The sequence below is a fragment of the Mustela lutreola genome, chromosome 7 (assembly GCF_030435805.1).
Source record: "Mustela lutreola isolate mMusLut2 chromosome 7, mMusLut2.pri, whole genome shotgun sequence".
NCBI lineage: Eukaryota > Metazoa > Chordata > Mammalia > Carnivora > Mustelidae > Mustela > Mustela lutreola.
In genome coordinates this window covers 35,508,334-35,528,005 of record NC_081296.1, presented here as the reverse complement: position 1 = coordinate 35,528,005, position 19,672 = coordinate 35,508,334, and the positions used below count along the sequence as shown (strand labels likewise).

The 19,672-nt window shown below is 36.6% G+C and overlaps 1 protein-coding gene across 7 annotated transcripts in view; it reads left to right on the top strand.

The window, feature by feature from the left end:
* The window catches only part of PEAK1 (pseudopodium enriched atypical kinase 1), a 319,580-nt gene that overhangs the window by 217,165 nt on the left and 82,743 nt on the right, over positions 1–19,672 (top strand). The window contains exon 5 of one of the 7 annotated variants that reach the window (XM_059180297.1): positions 12,757–12,956. The exons of 5 other annotated variants lie outside the window; for them this stretch is intronic. The gene's annotated coding sequence lies outside the window, so the exon portion shown is untranslated. Of the gene's footprint in view, positions 1–11,243; positions 12,957–19,672 lie in introns of those variants that run through there. One more of the 7 variants, XM_059180302.1, reaches the window with a different exon arrangement.

Below are 19,672 nucleotides of genomic sequence, written 5' to 3'. Positions count from 1 at the left end.
GGGGCAAGAACTGAACTCAGAGCCTTGTGTCTTCCTACAGAGTAGTACAGATCCAGTTTAGTCTGACCTGGTCCCAGGCCTGCCCTGAGCCTGCAGCTTGAGGAGGAACTCTCTGAGAGTACTGAAAGGAAACTGGAAACTCTAACTGGAAATGGAAAACATAGTGATCTCCGTTAGAAACCCACCATTGTCCCTATACCTTGTCCTCTGGCAGCTACAGCATGTCCCCTGGGCTCCCTGTTATGGATCCCTGTTGTTGAGATAAGAACTCCCCTCTGCCTAGTCAATCCAACAATACCCTTTTGGAAAACAAAACCTGTTTTTAAGTTTTCAAATTAAAAAAAAAAAAAAAAAAAAAAACTAATGTGCCTTCTTACATAAACTGAAATTACCTTACTATTACCTAATTTAACTGTGGAAAGTTCCCATGCTTATAATTCATCATTAATCATTAATTAATTCTTTTTAAACATTACAGGTATGTATGCTCTTGATTTTACTTTTAAGTAATAGACTTTATCTTTTAAAGCAGTTTTAGGTTCACAACAAAATTAAGTGGAAGGTGTAGAGATGACCCGTATATCAGCTCTCCACACACATACACAGCCTCCCCTACCATCAATATCCCACACAAATGTAGTATATTTGTTACAACCAATAAGCCAACATGGATACATTATCAACCGAATCCACTGTCTACATTAGGGTTCAGTTTATGTTGTGCAGTCTGTGGATTTTATTTTTATTTTTTATTTATTTTGCTTTATTTTATTTTATTTTATTTTATTTTATTTTATTTTATTATTTGACAGAGACAGACACAGTGAGAGAAGGAACGCAAGCAGGGGGAGTGAGAGAGGGAGAAGCATTCTTCCCACTCAGCAGGGAGCCTGATGCAGAGCTTGATCCCAGGATGCAGGGATCATGCCCTGAGCCTAAGGCAGCTGCCGAATGACTGAGCCACCCTGGCGCCCCCAGTCTGTGGATTTTAACAAATGTAGAACAACACGTAGCCACCATAAGACTAACATACAGTATAGTTCCACTGCCCTAAAATTCCGTGGGCTCCACCTATTCATATCTCCCATCCCCTTAATCCTTGGAAACCACTAATCTTTTTACTGTTTCCATAGTTTTGGAATGTCATAGTTTCTAGAATGTCATAGTTTGAATCACATAGTATATAGCCTTTTCAGGTTGGCTTCTTTAATTTGTAATGGGTATTTATGGTTCTTCCTTGTTTTGATAGATTGATAGCTTATTTCTTTTTATCACTGAATAGTATTCCGTTTTGTGGACATACCACATCTTCTTTGGTGAGTTATCTCCTCAGATCTTTTGCCCATTTTTTAGTTATGTTGTTCACTTTCTTACTGCATTTTAAGAGTTCTTTATATTTTTGAATAGCCATTCTTTTTCAGATATATCTTTTGCAAAATTATTCTTCCACTATGTGGCTTGTCTTCTCATTTGCTTGAGGTTGCATTTTGCTGACCAGAAGTTTTTAATTTTAATGAAGTCCAACTTATTGATTCTTTCATGGATTACGCCTTTGTTGTAGTATCTTAAAAGTCATCACTAAACTCAAGGCCATCTAGGTTTCTTAGATTATCTTCTAGGAATTTTAAGGTGTTGCATTTTATCTTTAGGTCTTATATTCCATTCTGAGTTAATTTTTGTGAAAGTTCTAAGGTCTTTGTTCTAGATCCTTTCATACGTATAGATAGATAGATTTCTAGTTGTTTCAATATCATTTGTGGCAAAGACCACCTTTCTTCATTGAATTGTCTTTGTTTCTTTGTCAAAGATCAGTTGACTGTATTTGTATGGCTCTAATTTGGGGCACTCTCTTGTGTTCCACCAATTTATTTGTCTGTTTTTTCACTAATACCATACTGTCTTAAGATAGTATAGCTTTACAGTTATAGCTTTACAGTTAGTCTTAAAAAAGGATAATGTCAGTTCTCCAGCTTCTTCAGCAAAATTTTGTTTGTTCTTGTGGTTTATGCTCTTGATTTTAATTCCATAGATTGTGCTATAAAGTACAAGAATAAAACTTCATGGTATTATCCTTTAGCCACATATCCAGGGAACAATAGAAATGATTTCTTCATACCCTGTTTCTCAGATTTTTATCATCCCCATCTTTGTATATATTCTAAAACCCACTACCCAAGAATGGTCTGTGGCTCCAGACCTACTGAATCAGCATTTTTACAAGATAACCCAAGTATTTTGTAAGCACATTAAAGTTTAAAAGCCCTACTCTAAAAAACAACTTTTATCTATGAATATAGCGTAGCAGCTATACTTTTTATAGTTTGAAAACCACATTCAGTATCTGCGTGGCTTTTGTTGCTTCATTTTAAAATCTGTTCATTTCAAACCTACTGGTCAGACAGAAGATAAAATATAAACCAGAAAAATAGCACACCTGATAGAAACTTTAATGTTATCAGATGCTTAAAAGATCTTACAGTAGAATCAAATGTAATTCACACCATTCTGCTTGTTAATGAGGAGACATAGCTAGAAAAATGTTGCTAAGGCCAATGTCAAAGAAATTACTGCCTATGTTTTCTTCTGGTTTCATGTCTTACATTTGGCTCTTTAATCCATTTTGAGTTTATTTTTGTGTATAGTATAAGAAAGTGTCCCAGTTTCATTCTTTTGCATGTAACTATCCAATATTCCCAGCATTGTTTTTTAAAGAGACTCTCTTCCCTATTTTTTTTTTTTTTTTTTTTTTTTGCCTCCTTTGTCATAGATTAATTGACCATATAAGCATGGTTTTATTTCTGGGCTCTCTTCTCTTCCATTGATTTGGATGTGTGTTTTTGTGCAAAACAGTACTGTACTGTTTTGATGACTACAACTTTGTAGTGATCTTAGAATCTGGGATTATGATACCTCCAGTTTTTTAGTTCTTTCTCAGTATTTCTTAGCTATTCCAGGTCTTTTGTGGTTCCATACAAATTTTAGTATTATTTGCTCTAGTTCTGTGAAAAATGCTGTTGGTATTTTGATAGAGATTGCACTGAAACTATAGTGTGCTTTGGGAAGTATGGACACTTTTTTTTTTTTTTTTACGATTTTATTTATTTATTTGACAGAGAGAAATCACAAGTAGATGGAGAGGCAGGCAAAGAGAGAGAGAGGGAACAGGCTCCCTGCTGAGCAGAGAGCCCAATGAGGGACTCAATCCCAGGATCCTGAGATCATGACCTGAGCCGAAGGCAACTGCTTAACCCACTGAGCCACCCAGGCGCCCCAGGAGTATGAACACTTTAAGGATAATGATTCTTCCAATCCATGAGCATGGAATGTCTATCCATTTGTGTCATCTTTAATTTCTTTCATCAATGTCTTATAGTTTTCAAAGTCCAGATCTTTCACCTCCTTAGTTAAGTTTATTCCTAAGTATTTTGTTTTTTTAATACAATTGTAAATGGAATTATTTTCTTAATTTCTTATTCTGCTACTTTGTTATTAGTGTATAGAAATGCAACTGATTTCTGTATGTTAATTTTATATCCTGCAACTTTACTGAATTCATTTATATTCTGCTTATTATTGAAATAGTTGTTTTTTGTTTCTTTGTACTTTTCCTGCACATCAACTTTAGATAGTTATGACATGTAGAAACATACTTTGAAATAACTCACCTCTGGAGAAAAATATATTATCTTTGACATCATTTTAATAAGCATAGGGTTTGGAGTCAGACAGGCCTGAGATATAATATGTACTCCACTACTTCCTAATTTCTACTGTTGAGCATCAGTTTCCTCATCTGTAAATTGGCGAAGATACCTACAAATATGATGGCTAGGAGGATTGGATGGGGTGATATCATATAAAGTTTCCAGCGCAGTGACTGTAGTATCTCAATAAATGTTAGTTTCTTTGATTTCCCCCAGCCCCAAAAGCAGAATTAAAATTTTTCACATGCTCATTCTGAGTTCTTTGTAATATAAATATAACTATATAATGCTAATGTTATATAATAACTATATAATGTTATAATAGCTATAATAACTGTAATAATAACTATATAATGTTAATATAAATGTTAACAAATATTTGGCACTTCTCAGATTTACACGTACTAAGCTAAATGTATCAAGTTCAGTTTAAGTAATTCAGGATTACTGTTAGTGATTATGGGGAAGAGATTCTCTCTCTCTCTTTCTCTCTCTCTCTTTTTTGAGTAAACTCTGTGGCCAGTTGTGGGGCTTACACCCATTATGAGATTGAGAGTCACATGGTCTACCAACTAAGCCAGCCAGGTGCCCCAATAGGGAACAGAGTCATTTTTTTTTTTTTTTTAAGATTTTATTTATTTGACAGAGAGGGAGAGATCACAAGTAGGCAGAGAGGCAGGCAGAGAGAGAGGGGGAAGCAGGCTCCCCACTGAGCAGAGAGCCTGATGCAGGACTCAATCCCAGGACCCTGAGATCATGACCTGAGCAGAAGGCCGAGGTTTAACCCACTGAGCCACTCAGGCACCCCTAAGGAACAGATTCTTAAAAAGAAGTTTTGCTACTGTCTTTTCAACATAAAGACCTATATATTAGCCTCAGATTTTATTGTATGAATTGATAAGCTTTTGTGTATAAATACCACTTTTTCTTTTTTTTAAGATTTTATTTATTTATTTGACAGAGATCACAGGTAGACAGACCGGCAGAAAGAGAGGAAGGGAAACAGGCTCTCTGCTGAGCAGAGAGCCCAACTCGGGGCTTGATCCCAGGATGCTGGGATCACGACCTGAGCCAAAGGCAGAGGCTTTAACCCACTGAGCCACCCAGGCACCCCTAAATACCACTCTTTCCCTATTTCTAGACATTACCTCTTTTTCATGAAGAAATGACCAGTCTTGCGCCCCATTCATCAATCAAAGACTCTGTCTAGTGTTGAGAATACTTCATGGCATCTAGCATATTCTAAATATTGTCTTTTCATTATTTCTGGCATATCATCTGGGGAAAGCTAATTCAGAATCTCTTTTTATATAAATATATTCATGGCCCCTTTCCAAGGAATTCTAGGCACCTGTGATGCAGGATGTCATGTAGCTCGAGGCATAAATGACTAATTCAAAGTTATATCTTAAAGACAGAAGCAGTAGAATCCTCAACTCTGTGTTAGATGTCATACTTAGACCATACTGGCTCCTTTGTATGTCTCCTTTTGTATGTCTGATTCATCTGCCTTCAAACTTGGTATTTATTTTACACTCTGATATTGTTCCAAATGAAGCCAGCTCTAATATTAATTCAGCCTTCTAATTAAAGCTACCTATAAAATAAAAGTGGGTGCTTGTGCCCTTTTTCATGGAGTTTCACATGAAGCTATTCACTCCTATATGTTCAAGAAGCATTGTATTTTCTTTTTGCCTAGATTTGTGGGTTATTGACCAGTTGTGTTCTTCATAATTTAATAATGGATTATTTTTTGAGTGTTATTTAGTCTGCTTACTTTGGCATAAATCACTGCTTTCTCTCCAGTTAGTGAGGGTTCTGGTTTTTCTAACATGGTTCCTTTTAAGTGTTTGACTGGGAGTTATGGTTGGTTTTAATATCTTGTTGTCTTGAGTTTTGTCTTATCTCAGAACATAGGACTCTCAGAAGAACCTGTTTGTCTGCTGAACACCCTACCAAAATATTCTCTTATTTCAGGGTGGTGATGGATAGCAGCAGAACCAAAATTTGAAAAATAATAGAAATCTACCAGAAACTGTTAAAGTTAGAAATTTTCAAAAAACTATTGAATCATTGCACAGAAACCTCTTGATGAAAAAATCTTGTTATTTTTGACTTTTAATTATATCTGTATTAATTAAATTCTGCTTAAATAATTAATCCTACCTCTCGTTTTTAGGCAAGAGGCCAGGGTAAGTAATACAATTTAAATGGTGTTTGCCATCAGGGAGGCTTTTCTAGTCTGTAACTACAAATTTTGTCATTTTTATTATTGGTTTCCATTCCCCTATGAATTCTTAACGGTTTTATTCTTTATTGATTTTAAGCAATAACCATTGCCATGCATCATAAACAAGCACCATTTTCTACTGTAATCTTTAACTTCTCCAAGGATAACCATATTTAGACTTCTCTTAGGTTTCCCTTTAGGTTGATTTTTTTTTTTAGTGAGCAAACAAAAATTTTCCCTACCATTTGTTATTACCTCAGAGAGGGAACTAACATTTGTCAGTGCCTGCTCTGTGCCAGATAACATCCATGTCTCACAACACTCCCTTCTTCTCTACAGTCTGTGTTTTATCTGTACCTTGCTGCTTTCTTCCCTTCCTTACCTCATCACCTGCTCTGTTTTCAGTGCCGTTGATGAATCCAAAGCCAATCTTTCTCAATAACTCTGGAGAGATTTGGGGAATTCTGTATTATTAGAATACATTTGGAATTGTAGTGATTTGAGGTAATATGAAATAGAGAAGTGATGAGTATGAGGAGCTAAGAAAACCAACAGCTTCTAGGATTTCTTTCTCTTTCAGAAGCATACCTAGTATTATTTTAAGACCTACCAGGAGATTATACCTTTTTCTTGAGTGTCCACAGTATTTAAAGGAAATCAGAGCATGGCAGCTTGTCATGCAGGATTTCCATTTGCAATGTCTTATTCCCTGAGCTAGCATGCTAAGGGTTTCACTGCCTGACAGATAAATTGGGGAGAAAGGGATTTGGATCAGGAGCTTCATTTGATCATTGCCCTTCACCTGTTGTCCATTTAACAATAACCTTGAAGAGTTTGTACAATCTTCTCTTTAGTAGGAAAATAGTAGACCCAGAATTCAGCTGGCTCTTGCTTATGAAAGTGAGACAGATTATAGAGAAAGGACAGGGCTCACAGGCTGCTGATTAGGATGAAATACCAGCTGATCTAGAGGGAGATGCAAGAGTGATGGTATTGCGGCTGCACATAAGTGTGGGAGACACTTGTGAGTATTGCACAGTAAATCTGCACCTTCCGTGGGCACTCATTTAAGGGGAGGCTTCCTCAGGATGGGGCTTCTGCAACACATGTCTAATAGGTGCATTCATTTTAATATGCTCATTCATTGAATAGGCCTGATTAATTAGTACATGTCACCATCTGGTACTTAGTGAGACTATTCATTTTTAAAATGTTGAAATTGCAGGGAATGGTGCACACCAATTAAAATCCTTTTAACTGGATTGTGTTGGTATAAAGTATATGTGTAGGAGGACTTGATTGGAATTCAGCCTGCATCTAAGGGTACATACATCAGCCTGAAGTCAATTAGAACAAAAGAAGTCAAGAAAGGAGAAAATGAAAGAAGAGCTGCATTTTTCTGAATGTGTCTGCTCATATATTGGGCTTTCTCTCTTTTTGTTTGTCTGTTCTTCCTCTCACTTGTCTTGATTGTTCTCCTACCTTTTATTTTGGATTCTTTCTTTCTCTCTCACCCTCCATTTTTGTCTTTTTATTCCTCATTTTCTTGTCTTCTCCCCACCTCATCATTCTTCAGTAATACATTAAAACAGAAGAGTTGGATGAGTACTTTTATGTGTGATATAGTAAAATCTTAGCTCTCTATGTTCTTTGAAAGAATGAGTTTTAATTGGCCAAATTTTCCGGATAATTGGGAGCTCAAGTTCATTAAACATTAAAATGTTTTCAGTTAAAAAAATCTAATCATTTGATGCTTATGTGACCTACATTTTTTTTAAATGCAGACAAAGACGTGGGGACTTTTTCTCCGCTCTACCTTTGTTTTCCAAATTTGCTATACAGCGTACATATAATTAAACAAATAAACTTTTAAATAATAAAACCATTTTTATGAAAATCTTCCCAAAATACATTTCAGACTTTTGTTGTTTTCCTTCCTCCTTACAAAGGATATTGAACATAATTTAAAAATTTCTTGATATCTTGCTATAATTAAGGTCAAGGTCAATCAGTGCCATTCTGTAAAATGCAGTGATACCCTTATGAGATCTTTGCAATTTGCCCACACTGAGATGCTTTCTGAGCTCTTTAGTTTGGTTTTTGTATTTTTCTTTCTCTCCATTTGCTGTCAGGTAGTCATTTCTGTCTGAATGCTTTTGTCCCTTTCTAAGCTTTTTGGTCTGTGAAATCAGATAAAGCATTATTTATTCATCTGTTCAAGAAGCATATAGGTACCAAACCTGAATAAGAAGCTAAGACTAGCAAGTGAGATAGAGGAAGTTTTATACAAACAGCCATAAGTCCCGTGTGATGGGAATTATGAGAAGAAAACAGCTAATTTTAAGAAGAGGATCTGCAGGGGCTCCTGGGTGGCTCAGTCGTTAAGGGTCTGCTTCAGCTCAGGTCATGATCCCAGAGTCCTGGGATCAAGCCCCACATCAGGCTCCCTGCTGGGCAGGAAGCCTGCTTCTCCCTCTCCCACTCCCCCTGCTTGTGTTCCCTCTCTCTATGTGCCTCTCTCTATCAAATAAATAAATAACATCTTTAAAAAAAAAAAAGAGGATCTGCAGCTTCACAGGGGACTTGGCATTGGAATGAAGCATGGAAAGTTCTACAGAATTTTGAACTTTTTTTTAAAATTTTTTATTTAATTTTTTAATTTTTATAAACATTATTTGTTCCATTTCTTTGAAAAAGATGGATGGTACTTTGATAGGAATTGCATTAAATGTGTAGATTGCTTTAGGTAGCATAGACATTTTCACAATATTTATTCTTCCAATCCAGGAGCATGGAACATTTTTCCATTTCTTTGTGTCTTCCTCAATTTCTTTCATGAGTACTTTATAGTTTTCTGAGTATAGATTCTGTGCCTCTTTGGTTAGGTTTATTCCTAGGTATCGTATGATTTTTGCGTGCAATTGTAAATGGGATTGACTCCTTAATTTCTCTTTCTTCTGTCTTGTTGTTGGTGTAGAGAAATGCAACTGATTTCTGTGCATTGATTTTATATCCTGACACTTTACTGAATTCCTGTACAAGTTTTAGCAGTTTTGGAGTGGAGTCTTCTGGGTTTTCCACATATAGTATCATATCATCTGCGAAGAGTGATAATTTGACTTCTTCTTTGCCAATTTGGATGCCTTCAATTTCCTTTTGTTGTCTGATTGCTGAGGCTAGAACCTCTAGTACTATGTTGAATAGCAGTGGTGATAATGGACATCCCTGCCGTGTTCCTGACCTTAGCGCAAAAGCTTTCAGTTTTTCTCCATTGAGAATGATATTTGCAGTGGGTTTTTCATAGATGGCTTTGATGATATTGAGGTATGTGCCCTCTATCCCTACACTTTGAAGAGTTTTGATCAGGAAGGGATGCTGTACTTTGTCGAATGCTTTTTCAGCATCTATTGAGAGTATCATATGGTTCTTGTTCTTTCTTTTATTGATGTGTTGTATCACATTCACTGATTTGTGTATGTTGAACCAACCTTGCAGCCCTGGAATAAATCCCACTTGGTCGTGGTGAATAATCCTTTTAACGTACTGTTGAATCCTATTGGCTAGTATTTTGGTGAGAATTTTCGCATCTGTGTTCATCAAGGATATTGGTCTATAGCTCTCTTATTTGATGGGATCCTTGTCTGGTTTTGGGATCAAGGTGATGCTGGCCTCATAAACTGAGTTTGGAAGTTTTCCTTCCATTTCTATTTTTTGGAACAGTTTCAGGAGAATAGGAATTAGTTCTTCTTTAAATGTTTGGTAGAATTCCCCCGGGGAAGCCGTCGTGCCCTGGGCTTTTGTTTGTTTGGAGATTTTTAATGACTGTTTCAATCTCCTTACTGGTTATGGATCTGTTCAGGCTTTCTATTTCTTCCTGGTTCAGTTGTGGTAGTTTATATGTTTCTAGGAATGCATCCATTTCTTCCAGATTGTCAAATTTGTTGGCGTAGAGTTGCTCATAGTATGTTCTTATAATAGTTTGTATTTCTTTGGTGTTAGTTGTGATCTCTCCTCTTTCATTCATAATTTTATTTATTTGGGTCCTTTCTCTTTTCTTTTTGATAAGTCGGGCCAGGGGTTTATCAATTTTATTAATTCTTTCAAAGAACCAGCTCCTAGCTTCGTTGATTTGTTCTATTGTTTTTTTGGTTTCTATTTCATTGATTTCTGCTCTGATCTTTATGATTTCTCTTCTCCTGCTGGGCTTAGGGTTTCTTCCTTGTTCTTTCTCCAGCTCCTTTAGGTGTAGGGTTAGGTTGTGTACCTGAGACCTTTCTTGTTTCTTGAGAAAGGCTTGTACCGCTATATATTTTCCTCTCAGGACTGCCTTTGTTGTGTCCCACAGATTTTGAACCGTTGTATTTTCATTATCATTTGTTTCCATGATTTTTTTCAATTCTTCTTTAATTTCCCGGTTGACCCATTCATTCTTTAGAAGGATGCTGTTTAGTCTCCATGTATTTGGGTTCTTTTCAAACTTCCTTTTGTGGTTGAGTTCTAGCTTTAGAGCATTGTGGTCTGAAAATATGCAGGGAATGATCCCAATCTTTTGATACCGGTTGAGTCCTGATTTAGGACCGAGGATGTGATCTATTCTGGAGAATGTTCCATGTGCACTAGAGAAGAATGTGTATTCTGTTGCTTTGGGATGAAATGTTCTGAATATATTTGTGATGTCCATCTGGTCCAGTGTGTCGTTTAATGCCTTTATTTCCTTGCTGATCTTTTGCTTGGATGATCTGTCCATTTCAGTGAGGGGAGTGTTAAAGTCCCCTACTATTATTGTATTATTGTTGATGTGTTTCTTTGATTTTGTTATTAATTGGTTTATATAGTTGGCTGCTCCCACGTTGGGGGCATAGATATTTAAAATTGTTAGATCTTCTTGTTGGACAGACCCTTTGAGTATGATATAGTATCCTTCCTCATCTCTTATTATAGACTTTGGCTTAAAATCTAATTGATCTGATATAAGGATTGCCACTCCTGCTTTCTTCTGATGTCCATTAGCATGGTAAATTCTTTTCCACCCCCTCACTTTAAATCTGGAGGTGTCTTCGGGCTTAAAATGAGTTTCTTGGAGGCAACATATAGATGGGTTTTGTTTTTTTATCCATTCTGATTCCCTGTGTCTTTTGATTGGGGCATTTAGCCCATTAACATTCAGGGTAACTATTGAGAGATATGGATTTAGTGCCATTGTATTGCCTGTAAGGTGACTGTTACTGTATATGGTCTCTGTTCCTTTCTGATCTACCACTTGTAGGCTCTCTCTTTGCTTAGAGGACCCCTTTCAATATTTCCTGTAGAGCTGGTTTGGTGTTTGCAAATTCTTTCAGTCTTTGTTTGTCCTGGAAGCTTTTAATCTCTCCTTCTATTTTCAATGATAGCCTAGCTGGATATAGTATTCTTGGCTGCATGTTTTTTCTCGTTTAGTGCTCTGAAAATATCATGCCATCTCTTTCTGGCCTGCCAGGTCTCTGTAGATAAGTCAGCTGCCAATCTAATATTTTTACCATTGTATGTTACAGACTTCTTTTCCCGGGCTGCTTTCAGGATTTTCTCTTTGTCACTGAGACTTGTAAATTTTACTATTAGGTGATGGGGTGTGGGCCTATTCTTATTGATTTTGAGGGGCGTTCTCTGAACCTCCTGAATTTTGATGCTCGTTCCCTTTGCCATATTAGGGAAATTGTCCCCAATAATTCTCTCCAGTATACCTTCTGCTCCCCTCTCTCTTTCTTCTTCTTCTGGAATCCCAATTATTCTAATGTTGTTTTGTCTTACGGTGTCACTTATCTCTCGAATTCTCCCCCCGTGGTCCAGTAGCTGTTTGTCCCTCTTTTGCTCAGCTTCTTTATTCTCTGTCATTTGGTCTTCTATATCATTAATTCTTTCTTCTGCCTCAGTGAGAGCCTAGCAGTGAGAGCCTCCATTTTTGATTGCACCTCTTTAATAGCTTTTTTGATTTCAACTTGGTTAGATTTTAGTTCTTTTATTTCTCCAGAAAGGGCTTTTATATCTCCCGAGAGGGTTTCTCTAATATCTTCCATGCCTTTTTCGAGCCCGGCTAGAACCTTGAGAATCGTCATTCTGAACTCTAGATCTGACATATTACCAATATCTGTATTGATTAGGTCCCTAGCCTTCGGTACTTCCTCTCGTTATTTTTTTTGTGGTGAATTTTTCCGTCTTGTCATTTTGTCCAGATAAGAGTATATGAAGGAGCAAGTAAAATACTAAAAGGGTGGCAACAACCCCAGGAAAATATGCTTTAACCAAATCAGAAGAGATCCAAATCGTGAGGGGGGAGAAAGGGGATAAAAAGAGGTTCAAAAAGGAAGAAAGAAAAAAAAAGAAAAGAAAAAAGAAAAGAATTTATAAAAAAGAAAATGAATAAAGAATTTATAAAAAAGAAAATGAATAAAGAAAAATATAAAAAAGAAAATATATATATATTAGATAAACTAGTTTAAAAACGTTAAAAAAGAAAAGGGTAAAAGTTAAAAAAAAATTTTTACCAGAAGGCGAGGAAAAAAAAAATGAAAAAGAAAAAAATTAAATTAACTGCAAGACTAAAAAAAATCACAGGGAGAAAGCCATGAGTTCCATGCTTTGCTTTCTCCTCCTCTGGAATTCTGCTGCTCTCCTTGGTATTGAAACCGCACTCCTTGGTAGGTGAACTTGGTCTTGGCGGGATTTCTCATTGATCTTCTGGGGGAGGGGCCTGGTGTAGTGATTCTCAAGTGTCTTTGCCCCAGGCGGAATTGCACCACCCTTACCAGGGGCCGGGCTGAGTCATCCGCTTGGGTTTGCTTTCAGGAGCTTTTGTTCCCTGAGCCCTTTCCGTAGAGTTCCAGAGGACAGGAATGAAAATGGCGGCCTCCTGGTCTCCGGCCCGGAGGAGCCGAGAGCCCGGGTCCCCACTCCTCAGTGCGCCCTCTGAGAACAGCGCCCAGTTACTCCCGTCTGCCTGACCTCCGGCCGCACTCCGAGCTCACCGAGCCTGTGACCGGTTCAAGGTAACACTGGGCTGTGATCTTACTTTCGGCTTTGTCTCTGTAGCCAGTTTTCCCGTTCCAATATCAGCAAGCTCTGCAACACTCAGACACCCCGATCCTTCTGTGACCCTGTGGGACCTGAGGCCACACTGACCCCACGTGGGCCTCACCTGGGTTTAGCCTCTGGAGCGATGTCCCTCAGCGGAAGAGACTTTTAAAAGTCCTGATTTTGTGCGCTGTTGCTCCGCCGCTTGCCAGGAGCCGGCCCCTCCCCCTCGGGGTCTATCTTCCCATCGCTTTGGATTCACTTCTCTGCCGGTCCTGCCTTTCAGAAAGTGATTGTCTTTCTGTTTCCAGAATTGCTGTTCTTCTTCTCTTCTATCTGCCGATGGATTTGCAGGTGTTTGCAATCTTTAGATAAGCTATCTAGCTGATCTCCTGCTAGCTGAAGTAGTCTCAGCCTGCTACTTCTCCACCATCTTGACTCCTCCCCTTGAACAGTATTTATATGGGTGGACATGTAGGAGGTGATGATAAAAAATGGTAAGGCAGAGTCAATCACAGAAGAGCACTGGATTTAGTTTTAAGGAGTTCAAATGTGTTATAGAAACAACTGAAAACCATGAAATGGTTGCATGAAAAAGTAAGTAGAGTGGTAAAGTGCTGTATTTTAGAGGAATTAATAGACAATAAGATACCATCCCAGTACCTCAAACAAAGAATGATGAAATTGAGGACTCAGGTGATGGCTGGAGTTGTCAAAGGGAGAGTACACATCAGAGAGATAAGACCTGGCAATTAATTGGGTATAGCATGAGAAGGACTCAGGGGGCAGGGGGAATTTGTCAATGCTGACCAAACTGAACGTGTACCGAAACTGTGATACCATTAATTGTTATGGTGCCCAGAACAAGGTGGAACACATTTTGGAGGAAAGATAATTAATTCTATTTAGAGATGTCTAGTAGGCAGTTGGAAAGTGAAGTCTGAAGCATCAAAGGACAAGAGGTACAGGCCCTGGGAGGTTATTCCACACTTACATATTTGGGAATACAAAAGATCACAGAAGAAATTATTAGAAAAGGGAGTCTTTTTAAAAGGGTAATAGTAATTATATTGTTCTCACCAGACCATTTGCACTCAAGATTTAGAGTCAACTCGATATAAGAAAATAACAAATTATTTTTAATGGGGAGAATTTTAATCACATATGTGACTTTAGACTATGTTTGCTATTTTCATTCAGGTCTCAATTTCTCATTATTCTCTACAGTAAAGTAGTGCAAATTATTGCTAACTTAATTCTCTACCCTTCTCAGTATGCCTCTGGGAAAATCATCCTTGATCTTCATGTAGACACCCCAGAGTCATTGTCAGTCCCTGTCCCTTTCCACAGCATCCCACTGGTTGATAAGTGTTGTCCATTTAGCCTTTCAAATCAGCCCCTACCCATTATTTCCTACTGTACCTGTGTTAGTTTGAGGTCTTACCTACTCTCTTTTGTAATAGTTGAACTAGCCACATTGCCTCCAACCTTGCCTCCTATCAATCTGCCCATGGAAAACATGGCTCACCTGAATTCTTAAAGTGCAGGTAGTATCACATTGCCCTATTGCTCAGCAACTCCTTCCTGATATAATCTGACAGTAGCTCTTAAAACTAATGTAAAACACAAATCCAAAATGGAATGCTAAAGTTTCTTTGCAAGTCAGTTGTTCAGAACTTGGACTACCTTTTCCCTGTAGAAATAAGTGATAGATTGGTGTGCAAGTAGGCTGAAACTTTCAATTAAACCATTCATGGTAATTGAGGCCAACATTATAGTTACCAGTGTCTCCATAGCAATAGCATGGCCCAACTGGTATGTCAAGATGGCGTGCAGATATGTGTGGAGGGTATTGGATGTGATCATGCCCCTTCCTGTCATCTACTGATTCAGAGATTTAATAAAGAAGGAATTTATTTATTATTAATAGATTATATTAATTATTATATACATTATTATATAATCTATTTTAAGAATAAAATTATTTTAAAATAATAAATAATTAAAATAATAAATAATAAAATTAAAATATACTAAATTAATAAAAGAAATAAAATGAAATAAAATAAATATAATATGATAAAATAAAATATAATTTATTTTAAATATATTTTATAAATTATATCTAATATATTATATTAATAATATACATTATATTATAATAATATTATATATTATATTATTTGTTTATATTGTATTATATATTTATTTATAAAGTACTATTACAAATCAACCTCTGTGTCAGGCACTTTATATAGTTTGAGATACAATTGACATATAGCATTGTGTAAGTTTACGTTGTGAGATGTGTTGATTTGATACATTTGCAGTATGATTATTGCTGTAGCACTAGCTAACACCTCTATTATGTCACATAATTATCATTTCTTTGGTAGAAAATTTGATATCTAGACTCTTAGCATCTTTGGAGTATATAATACAGTATTTTGACTATAATCACTAAGCTGTGCATTAGGTCTCCAGAACTTACTCATCTTCTAACTGCAAGTTTGACCAATATCTCTCCAGTTAACCCCACTCCTCAGCCCCTAGAAGCCACCACTCCACTCCCTGTTTCTTTGAGTTCAACTTTTTTAGATCCTACATATAAGTAATATGTTATAGTATTTGTCTTTCTCTGTCTGACTTATCTCACTTAGCATAATGCCCTCAAGATCTGTTCATGTCACAAATGGCAGGATTCCTTCTTTCTCGTGGCTGAATAATATTCCATTCTTATTCCATGTTATTTTTATCCATTCATCTTTTGATAGACACTCAACTTATTTCCTATCTTGACTTTGTAAACAATGCTACAATAAACATAGGAGTGCAAGTATATTTTTGATACTCTTGTTTTCATTTCCTTTGTATATATGCCCAGTAGTGGGATTGCTGGATTATATAGTAGTTCTATTTTTAATTTTTTGAGGAAACCTCATACTGTTCTCCATCTTGGTCAAACCGAATTACATTTCCCACCAATAGTGCACAGGATTCCCTTTTTTCCACATCCTTGCCAACACTTGCATATCTTCCTTTTTTTTTAATTTTTAAATTTATCTCATATCTTCTTGATGATAGCCATTCTAACAGGTGAAAAGTGATATGTGCTTTTGATTTGCATTTACCTAATGACTAGTGATGGGGATCTTTTCATGTACCTGTTGGCCATTTGGATGCCTTCTTTGGAAAAATGTCTTTTTAGTTCCCCTGCCCTTTTAAAAATTTGCGATTGTGGGTTTTTGTTAAAGAGTTGTATGAGCTCTTTGTATACTTTAAACACAAACTCCTTATCCAATATATGGTTTGCAAATATTTTCTTCCATTCTCTAGTTTGTCTTTTTTTTTTTTAAGATTTTTTATTTATTTATTTGAGAGAGAGACAGTGAGAGAGATCATGAGTGAAGAGAAGGTCAGAGAGAGAAGCAGACTCCCCGTGGAGCTGGGAGCCCGATGTGGGACTCAATCCCAGGACTCCAGGATCATGACCTGAGCCGAAGTCAGTCGTCCAACCAACTGAGCCACCCAGGCGTCCCACTAGTTTGTCTTTTGATTTTGTTGATTGTTTCTTTCACTGTGCAGAAACATTTTAGTGTGATGTGGTCCAATTTATCAATTTTTGTTTTTGGTGCTTATACTTTTGTTGTCATATTCAAAAAATGGTTGCCAAGACCAATGTCAAGGAACTTTCCCCCTCTCTGTTTCTTCTAGGAATCTTATGGCTTCAGGTATTATGTTTAAGTTTTTAATCCTTTTTGAATTGATTTTTGTGTGTGGTGTAAGACAGGGATTCAGTTTCGTTCTCTTGCATGTGGCTGTTCAGTTCTCCCAACTCCATTTATTGATAAGACTCCTTTCTCCATTGTATATTCTTGTTTTCTTTGTTGTGAACTAATTGACCAATATATATGCATGGTTTATTTTTGGGCTGTTTATTCTTTTCCATTGGTCTGTGTGTCTATTTTTATGCCAGTACCAGATTCTCTTAATTACTTTAGCTTTGAAGTCGAGTTTGAGTTCAGGAGTGTGACGCTTCTAGCTTTTCCTTTTTCAGGGTTGGCTCCGGCCAGTTGAGGTCTTTTGTGGCTCCATACAAATTTTAAAATTGTTTTTTCTATTTCTGTGAAAAGTGCCATTGAGATTTTGATAGGGATTGCACTGGATCAGAGAAGAAGAAGTAAAATTAATGATAAAATGATAGGATTTTGTGTGTAGAAAATCCTAAAGACAATTTAAAAAAAGTGTTGGCACTAATCAGTGAATTCAGTAAAGACACAAGATGTAAAATCAATATACAGAAACCAGTTGTGTTTCTGTATACTAACAAAAAAAATCTGAAAAAAATGAAAAAAAAAACCCATAAAGTTGAATAAAGTACTTTTTGATTTACTCAAAGAAATGAAATATATATATGATGAAAACTTTTAAGACTTTGATGAAAGAAGTTAAAAGGAGACACAAACAAATGGAAAGATGGCCCATGTTCCTGGATTGGAAGAATTAATATTGTTAAAATGTCCATGCTACTCAAAGCTATCTATAAATATATAGGTTCAATGCAATCCCTATATATTTTATCTAAATTCATTTTAACAATGGCCCGGCGAAGTAAATGGTTATTATACTCCTTTAAGAGATGCTGAGCAAATTAATAATGTAAATAAGATCACAAGAGGAATGCTTATCTGACATGACAGAATGGTATTTTTAAGCACTACTTTCAAATTTAGTAATTTATAGACTCCTTATTTGGTAAAAAAAAAAAAAACTGGAGTCTTTTACTATTCATATATATTATTACAATTTTACTTAAATATGAACGAACAAAATTAGATATAAATTCTTATACGTGTATTTCTCACTTAGCTCTAAACTGAAACGAACTTAAAATTTAAGTACAAAAAAGCCTATAAAATTAGTGAAATGCAAACTAATATTATTTTAATACAGTGATGATATTTTGCCAAAGTGGAATTGCTGCTCACCACATGAATATGGAGCTGTCTGCCACCCCAGAGTTGTCTGGGCAGCTTTTGTGACCATCGTGCTCTTTTCCTGCCACATTTCTGTCTAAGATGTGGAAAATCCAGAATTGGTACAGTGTACAGTGATTACACTGTTACTTCATTTTGGTCTTAGTGGGACTGTATCATTTACCTATCAAGCAAGCCTCTTTTTTTTCTCATTATTCCTTCCAGTTAAAATAGTGTGCTTGATGCCAGTTCAGACCAGAAAGGGAAATGTATATTTGCATGATTTGCAATCATGTTGCAAATCACATGGCTGTGCTTAGTTAATAAGTGGCACTGCAATGATCCAGCATATGTTTATAGTAATTTTGATGTAAACTTTCTTTTTAGTTCAATATTAAAGTTCTTTTGGAAAACTCATAAACTCTTGAAAAGAGACCCTGGATTCCAGTTTGAAAGATACTTTTAATGTATTTTTAAGTGGTTATTTATTTATTTATTTTGCAATTATTTATTTATAACAATCATGAAAATAATTCTTATTTGCTTATTAAGAACAGATCCTCCAAATACCAGGAAAGACTGTTACACTTGTTTATGATGGTATCTCTTTGAAAGCAATACATTTCTATTTCTTTAAAGTACTGTATAACTCAAACTTTCACTAATTTGAAAGTGCTTTTTCTCTTTAAAATTCTAAATTAGAAATGTTTTGCAGAATGCATTGTACACTCTTTTCCATAGCTGGGGAAGGTAAAATTTACTTTGATTGGAAAAATAATACCTCAAAGCAAATGTGCAAGATCCACAAAACAGTAAAGCTTCCAGAAATGGTAAAGTGTGGTAACTAATGACATTATTCTTCCTCTGATGCTGTTGCTATAAACATTCTAGAGGGATTTCTCTCTGAATAATTGACTGTTTTGTTAGTCAAAACCAACTTCCTTCCCAACTTTCTTTTCTCCCTTTCTCTTATGTTTGTATCTTGCACTGTCCTCATTTCCCCCTCTTTCTTATTTCCTTGTTTCATTTTAAAGATTTTTTTTTAAGTAATCTCTACTCCCAACATGGGGCTCAAGCTTCCAACCCTGAGATCAAGAGTCGCATGCTCTACAGACCAAGTTGGTCAGACACCCCTTCATTCCCTTGTTTGATACCAGAGATCACCTGTCTTTTCACATCTCAGTCAGCCTACAGTCCAGCTTTCTTCACTTGACAGTTGGTTCTGTGATTGCGGGCAGTGGAGAGGAAGAACACAGCAAGGCAACTTCTAGCAGCATCTCACAGTTCACTCTCAGTAAGCGACTTCAGAAGCCCTCCTAATAGGGGTGGCTCCTGAAAGATTATGCTTAATTTGCCTCATGATAGTCACTTGGGGGACACCTGGGTGGCTCAGTTGGTTAAGCAGCTGCCTTCGGCTCAGGTCATGATCCCAGCGTCCTGGGATCGAGTCCCACATCGGGCTCCTTGTTCGGCAGGGAGCCTGCTTCTCCCTCTGCCTCTGCCTGCCATTCTGTCTGCCTGTGCTCGCTCTCTCCCCCTCTCTCTCTCTGATAAATAAATAAAATCTTTTAAAAAAAAAAAAGATATTCACTTGGAAGCACAAAAAGCACAACTTTCGGACAGCTGTAGCTAATTGTCTATGGCTGTTGGTTTACTATGCCTGTTGGTTACAGGTGTGGGTGTGCCTACCTCTGACACTTCTTTGTTCAAGGTGG